The sequence below is a fragment of the Nannospalax galili genome, unplaced genomic scaffold, assembly GCF_000622305.1.
Source record: "Nannospalax galili isolate Female #2095 unplaced genomic scaffold, S.galili_v1.0 scaffold746, whole genome shotgun sequence".
NCBI lineage: Eukaryota > Metazoa > Chordata > Mammalia > Rodentia > Spalacidae > Nannospalax > Nannospalax galili.
This window is the reverse complement of record NW_008354790.1, coordinates 941,083-949,721: the sequence shown is the minus strand read 5'-3', so window position 1 is coordinate 949,721 and position 8,639 is coordinate 941,083. Positions and strand designations below refer to the sequence as shown.

General features: G+C 44.2%; 1 pseudogene; it reads right to left on the bottom strand.

The window, feature by feature from the left end:
* Positions 1-8,001: 8,001 nt before the first annotated feature.
* On the bottom strand, positions 8,002-8,318 carry LOC103749127 (annotated as a pseudogene).
* Between the last annotated feature and the right edge of the window lie 321 nt (positions 8,319-8,639).

Here is an 8,639-nt window from a genome sequence, read left to right as displayed (position 1 = left end):
AGAGCTGGCCTGAGTCTATGAGACAAGCTGTGTGTGCTGTGAATGGCAGAACCAGAGAGGTGGAGCTGCCCAAGCCCTTTGGAGCCCAGAAGATGATGAGTGAATCCCAGATGTCCAACACCGAGCTATATTACTGGCCTTTGGTTTTGCTTATGTATGCTCAGTTCTTCCCTTTTGAAAAAAGACAGTATGTGGATACATTGCTTCGTGTTGCACTAGAGGTTGGGAATGATCAGGAGTCTGTGAGAGTGGGTTTGGGGTGTCAGAACAGCTTCTCCCTGAGGGAACTGTCCAGGCTGGGTTTCCTGCTGCCTGCCTGCCATGCTGAAAAGGAGCAGCTAAGTGTTATTGATCCAGCTCCAGGGGGAGTGTTTGCTGGGAGGTTACTGGCACCACCCCATCACTTAGCTGGTATTTATTATTCAGTGATGGGATGGGGAACAGAAAAGAGCTGGCATTCTGCCGCCCAAGTGAAGATGTGATGTGTGAACTGGGAGTGGCAGACAGCTGAGAAAACTCAAGGACAGGTACAGAACCTGCACAGGTTCTAATCCTGTCCAGAAAGGTGCCTGTGGATGAAATTACTTCCCAGGCAGCCCTGGTCCTCTCAGGTACTGCAGGTGCTCCCTCTGGGCTATAGGAAAGGAAAATAATCTTTGGGTCATTCTAGGCCAAGTCACCCTGATGGTGATTCACACACCTCAGTTTCCCCAAATACTCTCTGATATAACATGTCCTATCTTATTTTTGAAAGTGCATTGTAATACACCTCTGCAGCAAGACCCTAGAGGGGATCAGAAAAACAAAATAAGCAAGATCTGAGGCAGGCATGTTCAGTCTGTGATCTATGGGCTTCATGTGTCACAGAGTAGCTATGGCTGCATCCCAACACATCTATAGATGACAACATCATGTCACAACATCAAAGGTTGGATACTCCTGAAAAGGATGTCGATTTGTCCATTTCATAATCCCATGACTGATATGCTTCTGGCTATAATTGTCCAACTAGGTAATATTGATAAAAATGCTTTGTGACAATATTGTGTGGCTTTTCCTGGGAAGACATGAAAAAATATCTACTTACCCCAGAAAGGGTGAATAATGAATAAATTAACATATAGAGGAGGACATGTATATAGTATATGCAAATACTATGTCATTTCACAGAAAGATCATGAATAGACAGGTTTTGGTATCTGTCAGGGGTTTGGATACAAACCCTCCTGTATACTGAGGGACAACTGTCTATTCTTAAAGCAGATTTGAGGATTTATTTTTAATGCATGTCTTCTAGGGTAGACTTATAGGAAGTTCTTTTGATTACATATCTAGCAGTAGAATTTTTAGAGCACATGTTTATATAAGTTCAACTTGAATAGCTAATTCCAGTTTTCTGAAGTAGTTTTACCAACTTATATTTACCAATATATTTGAGAGTTCTTGTTTCTCTATTTTTACCAAAGATTAGTATTTCAGGTCACTTTAATCTCGTTTTTATTTTTATTTTTTTTTTCCAGTGCTGGGAATCAAACTCAAGAGCTTGCATGTGCTAGGTAAGCATTCTGCCGCTGAGCTACATCCTCAGTCCAATCATTCTAATTTTTACCATTGTGTTGGAGGAGATCGTAGTTCATTATACTTTTATTTTGCATTTCTTTGCATGTTGAGTATATTTTCATATATTTATTACCTGCTTGGATTTTAAAAGATAAGATGTTTGAATCCTGTTTTCTATTCTTTATTGGATAATTTTTCTTATTGAAATCATATGTCCTTTATATATTTTATGTGTCCTTTTTGAAAATATGTGTTGGTTATGCTTGCATTTAAAATTTTTTAGATAGCCAGGCATGGTGGTACATGGTTTTAATCCCAGCACTCTGGAAGCAGAGGCAAGTAGATCTCTGAAATTGAGGCCAGCCTGGTCTACATAGTGAGTTCCAGGCCAGCTTGGCTTACAGGGAGACTCTGTCTCAGAAAATTTTTTAAAATAAATTTTATTTACTAGTGAAAACAATATAAATATTCACGAACAGAAATGTAGATGAATGAACATATAGTCATATAGGGAAAATAAAAGAAACTGGCACATGTAGCAATGTGGATGAATATTAGTAAAATATATTAAATGAAGGAGAAAAAGACTTAGCATGTAAACCCAGTACAGTATCCTTTTCATAATGACAAAAGCACCTACAATAAAAACCTTTACATTGGGTTGGACGTGTAGCTCATCAGTAGAACAACTGTCTAGCCCACACAAGGCCCTTGGTTTGATCCCTGGCATCACAAACAACAATAAGAACACTAACAAATCAACACCACCACCACTAAAACAAAAGCAAACCTCACAAAGCTTTAAGGGGGTATCACAAGTTAAGACTATATTAAAATGGAGTAAGGAAGCGGTGGGCCTGTGCTTCAGGACAGTGGTTACCTAGATGGGGAGCTGGAGGACCAGATAGGATGTGCTGCTGGAAATCATTGTCAGGACTCCAGCCTTTCATTGGGTGCTAGTCTTATGGGTAGTTTCCATACTCTGAACAAATGAAAGAATAATGATTAGATCTATTTTGAGTCGAGGATTATAACTCTCCAGCCTTTCATTGGGTGCTAGTCTTATGGGTAGTTTCCATACTCTGAAAAGCATAGGCATGAACAAATGAAAGAATAATGATTAGATCTATTTTGAGTCGAGGATTATAATTAATCTGATTTAGTGCAGCTGAGGTTCATTTATAAAAAGGCTGAACTGAAGGATGGAATGAGGGTACAATGGCCAAAGTCCTTGACTTGGGGACTTCCTCCCATTGTCCCTCCACACCTCATGACTGAACTGCATTGCTAACATCAAAATGCAGATTACACATTAATTAAGCTTAATATTACCTTTTGGGAAAGTCATTAGAAATCCAAGTTGTATATTTTCTGTTTTCCACCCCTATGCACATTGTACATTCCGAGGTGGTAGACATGCCAATTTAGAGACTTTGCTCACAGGAAAATGGTGTAAGTTAGACCTTAATTCTAGATCAGCCACTTGCTTACAAGTAGAAGAGGGGTTGGAAGGAGCAATATCAAAGCAAAGATCACTTCGGTGACAGCCTCCCAATCAGAGAGGACAAGAGATAAAGGGGGGCTTTGGGGAAAGGAGGAACAGAAGGCATTTGAGAGCTAGAGATGAACCTCTTGGGACTTGGCTTCCCTCACAACAGAACATCCAGGAGCTAAAGGAATCATGGATTCTTTCTTAGCCTCTCTCAGTTGCCCTGTCTTTTAGAGCCAAGACTTGTTTGCTCCGAACTCATAGGTCCCCCACCTTCCCATAGCACACTGACACTTTTATCTAAGTCCCAGGGCACTTCCAAGCACAAGTCTGAACTCTCACTGATGGCCTAATTGGCAGCACCCTCCCTGTTGACAACATTGATAGGTACTAATATTGCTGAAATCTGGAGCTGGTGGTTTGGGGAGGAAGGTTTATATTACAGGGAAAGATGGGCTCAGCTGTGGTTCAGATTCCTCAGCTCAGCTCTGCTCTGAACACAGCCCATCAATCAGACACATTGGCGTTTTCTTCAGCATGACTTAATTGAAAGCATCAGGTGCGTTCTAGAGTGGGCTTAGAGAAACCAAGGTCCTGGAGGGTAATTTGGCAACAGGGAAGCCCTCAATCTTTAGATGTTTGGAGAAAGAAAATGATACTGTAGGACAGAGGTATAAAAGGCTTGAAATATTTGAGGCAGGAAAGTTCCATGCTCTACTGGGAAGTCTACAGGCTTGCTCGTTTTAGACACCAAGCCAGTCACTGGCTCTTCTTTCTAAGCTTTTATCTATTTACTTATAACATGGAGCTGTAATACTGAATGCATCTTAAGACCGGGATGCAAATGCTGCTGGGCCAAAAGCAAGTGACAGTAGAGCTGGGTAGCCTATTACTGCCACCCTGCGTGAGTTCTAAACTGCAGAGAACCCTGGTCTCCTGTTGTCTAGCAGTCCCGGCTAGGTGGGGGGTTATAGACATGAATGTTATGGCATTGCTTTGTAGACAGGAGACCATCAGAGAACCTCAGTTTTCTTCACTGTTTGATGTCAGGTGGAAGAAATAGGGGCCTAGGCTAGATATGGGTGAGCTGCAAGACAATTCATATGATGCCTCTGTGGCCCTCAAGAGCTGTTTGTCTCCAGTGAAGCATAGGAGAGAGGCGGATGACAAGAAGGATGTATGACAGAAAGGAAAAGTCTGGGGCACTGGAGACAGACACTATGGCAGGTTCCTTACCTCTCAAGGTTTCAGTTTCCCTGCATGTAAAACTAATAATTCACTTCTGTTACTGTAGCAAAATAGTTGAGATAAACACTGAGGGATGTTGAGGGTTGGTTCTAAATGTCAGCTTGCCACAATTGTGCAGAGAGCCTCAGTTGAGGAACTGTCTACATCAGACTGGCCTGTTGGACACATTGTGGGTGATAGTCTTGATTTCCTTAATCCATATAGAAAGACCCACCCCCAAATGTGGGTGGCACCTTGTGGTAGCAGACCATTTGATTGATTGACCTTCCCTCCTACCACCGAGTTAATTTATCCTGTTGTAGCTGCTGATTCCTTTGGACAGCTGAGTTTACCCCATTGCTGCTGCTGATTCCTTCCGATATAAGAAACAAGTTTTCCAGGCTTTGAATGTGGACCGAGGACCAGTAGCATCCCAGGAATCCTCCAGGCTTTTAGCACCAGATTGGGACTGCTATGGCATCCAGTCCTATGGACTGAGCAACTGCCAGGTTCTCAGCCTCTTCAGGGTGAGACAGACACTGTGGGACTACTCTGATTGCTGAGGTACCATCCAGCCTCAAAGACCCAGCAACCACTGGGCTCCCTTCAGGTAGGAGACAACTGTTCTTACTATGTCAACATAAGCTGATTTAATAAATCATATATATGTACATGCACATATTGGTTTTGTTCCTCTCGAGAACCCTGAGTAATACGAAGGAGGAAAGGTTTATTTTGGACCACAGCTTTAGAGGTTTCAGTTCTTGGCTGTTAGCATTGTTTGGCCCCATCAGTTTTGGATCCCTGGTGGAGAGTGTGATTGAGCGAATCTGTTTACCTCATAGTAACCAAGAAGTAAAAAAGAGAGATATGTACCTTCTTCAGGGGCACATCTTTCCACTAGGCCTCAGCTCTTGAAAGTTCTGTTAGCTCCCAAAGGCTCCGTCAGTAGGAGACCAAGCCTTTAACACAAGCTTTTAGGAAACACTCTAGATGCTGCTGGGGGGCTTGCTGTGAAGGGTGGGATGTTGAATATATGAAACTTCTGGAATACAGCAGGTGGTTCTCATATGTGAAGTGATTGCCTCTCTACTGGAAAAGACAGTAAAGAATTTTCTGAACTTTTCAGAGGAGTGATTCCAAGTGCGGTTCTGGGCACAGGAGCCCTGAGGACGTTCACTAAAGATCAACTCCTGGAAAAGTTAACTCATTCATTTAATTTTGTCAGATGGTGATTCGGTTTTCCATCAGTTGACTATTAGGAAAATTGCTTTTGGCAAGTGAGCCTGCCTCCCAGAGGAGTTTTCTAGAGGGGCTGGGCTGATTTAGAGTGCAGATTTCTTGAGGTCCTCGATTGGAGGTAACGAAGGGCAGAGCATTGCTGAGCCTCGCAGTTGTGGATGTGAGAAGATTTTCTTTTCCTTATTTTGGCTTCCATGACTGCCTCTACTGTGGCAATTCCTGATTGATAGAAAAGGAAGAGGGCCAAGCTTCCAACACTCATGCCCTTGGGGGATGACCCATACTCAACACCTGTGATGTTATTTCCTGGCTTGTTGCTGCCTAGCCTCCCTCCAGCTTCTCGGTTCTATTTACAGAATGACTTCTCCATTAAATACAACCTGCATGATAAATAAGTAAAACCTCCACCTTTTCCAGACAATGAAACAATGCAAGTCACACCACAGGATGCCCCTCTTGGGCATTCATGTCTTGCGTGTAGGGACAGAGACTGAAACCATTGGTCACAGTGGCCTGTGACTGGGCTCTTTCTGATTGGACACCAGCATGGACACTTCAGGCTGTTGGCCTGCCTAGGTTCTTGCCCAACTTCAAGCTCTGGTCTGCAGCCTGTCTTCCATCCTGGGAGCTTCCTTTAGATGTGTTTATTTCTTCTACTTGCAATTCAAGAGTCTTGACCCATAGGTGAGGCAATGAGATTTCATGGTCAAGGTCTATCCTACCACCTTCTCCTTCTGGTACCTTCACTCTTTGGTTCCACGTGCTACCTGTGCCTTTTCTTTCCTGAAGAGAGTAGCTGAGGTGGAAGGGGAAAACATTAAGAACATGGAGCAGTGTTCCTTCTCTTGGGGCTCTGTGGATTCTTGCTGTTCCTGGGCTCAAGGGTTGGTGGCCTGGTGAAGGCAGTGGGGAAGAGCAGGGTCAGGAGGTGACCCTGAGTTTCATTTAACAAGCAAAGGAAAGGACTGGCATTACATAGATCTAATAAAAGAACCAAATGGACAGCTTATTGACTTGCAGAGGGAGTTGTTAAAGGCAGTTTACTATTCCAGGAGTGGAGTTTGATGGAGACGCTGACAGAGGACTTGACCATCAAAGGCATCAAATTTGAAGGGCAGTGATACCCCAAGGGACAAAGTGAGTGTCAAAGTTGAGCTTACACATGAGCATTTGATAGGGTCCCCTCCCCATAGCTCCCAGAGGCCAGCTCAGACTCCAGAGGGTGATAAAATCTTAGTGTTCTAGATATGACTTTTACTCCTAATCCCTGCCTGCCATAACCTGACTCTTGGCCCCCATGGGGACCCTCAAGGATGGCATGCCCCAGGCATTTTTTTTGAACACAATGAATTGCCTTTATTTTGGTCCTAAACAGAAAAGTGGGAGATGGGGCAGGGTGCCAGAAAGCCAGGCATACCAATCCAAGTCCCTACCAAGGGTCAGAGGAGCAGTACTGAACCCAGAGTCCTCCTGGGTCAGGGCTTCTTGTGACCTTGAGAGCCCTCTTTAAACCTCCTCCTTTCACAGTGAATCAGTTACAGGAAAAAGTTACAGGAAACATTACAGGAAACCAACTTGGACATGTGTGTGCTCAGCATGTCTGAGGGCCTCTCTCCAAGTGTAACAGAAGACTCTGAGTACAGGTCTGAGTCACCCTGTGACTGCTCTGTTCACATGGAAACCTGAGCTCAAAGCACAGGCTGAGGACTGGGCACTCACTTTGTGAAGGAGTGTGGTTCCAGAGCTAAGTGAGGCCAGCCTCGTCCAACCTCATCCGATAGCTTCTGGCCACAGCTTGTGTTGTAGAAGTGTCCAGCGGTGACCAGCAACAAGGATGTGGAAGAGGGAGAAAGCAACACCCCGATAAAAATGGGGGGAAGAGAAGGGAAGCTCTGAATCCCTCACTGAAGGCCAATTTCAAAGGGAGTAAAGGGTAACAGTCTGCTTTAGTGTGGGGAGGGGGAATGGAGGCGTGGGGGGAGGACGATGGCTTGCAAGGGGCATGCTAAAGAGTTAAGGAAAGAAGCAGGGGTGCGGATAAAGCACCCCAAAACCCAGAAGTAGTCCAATGGGTTGCTACCTGAAGCCTTCCCATCTACTCTAAGGGCCACCAAGCAGGACTATGGCAGAGGATAAAGGCAGACACGTATGTCAGCAGTAGGTGATTGTGTGACCTGTCTGTTTACAATGTTAGCCGTGCCCCACCAATCCCGATGGGAACCTATTTCAACACACCTTTATCCCAGAGTTCAACTATGTGAACCGTGGTTACACTTAATAGGATGGTCTGTTATGTCACATAACTTACATATTTCAAATGGACAGAAAAAATCAGTATCATGTACAGTATCTTAAGATGACTGCTCTGGAGCGGGAGCTTCCTCTCCAGTACTTTGAGTTCTACAAGATGCATCTAGAAAATGTACTACTATGGAAAATGAAGATTTAGATTGGATGGGGGAGGGAGGCCGGGCTCCTGGCAATTAAATGCTGTAACGCTGTTCTTTCTGGGGCTGTGGCAGCTTCATGTTCTCTTTCAATGTCATTAGGTGCTGCAACTCTTGAAGGATGACCTTGATGCTGTGGGAATTTTGCCACTTGGCCAGCACTGACGTGGCTCTTGGGTCCTTCACTCGGTTAGAACTATTGATGCTTTTCATGTTGATTTTTGTTACAAATCTTACAAAGGGGGCTGCTTCTGAGTATTGGGTCCACATTCTATTTTAAGGCTATGTATTTGGTTTTCATAAACTATTCTTGGAGGCCCAGTTACCATTCCTGTCCATCTTGTAAGTGTCATGTCTTTTCATCTTCTAGACCCCTCCTATATCTGTGTTTTGGGGGGCTGTCTTAGTGTTTGGATCACCCTTCCTCTTTTTCCATTCCTGCAACCTACCCCACATCTTTAGAGTTCTGAAGGCTCCTTCTCCTCTTAGTCCTCACTTTGCTCCAGAGGCAGTGATTACATCTGCAGACAACAATGTAAGATAGATGAGTCCAGTCCCATAACTCCTCTCGCCCAGTGTGTGTGTGTGTGTGTGTGTGTGTGTGTGTGTGTGTGTGGTGCAGATAAGATTAAAATGACTTCTCAGATGATTCATCCCAGACATCTGTAGTACAC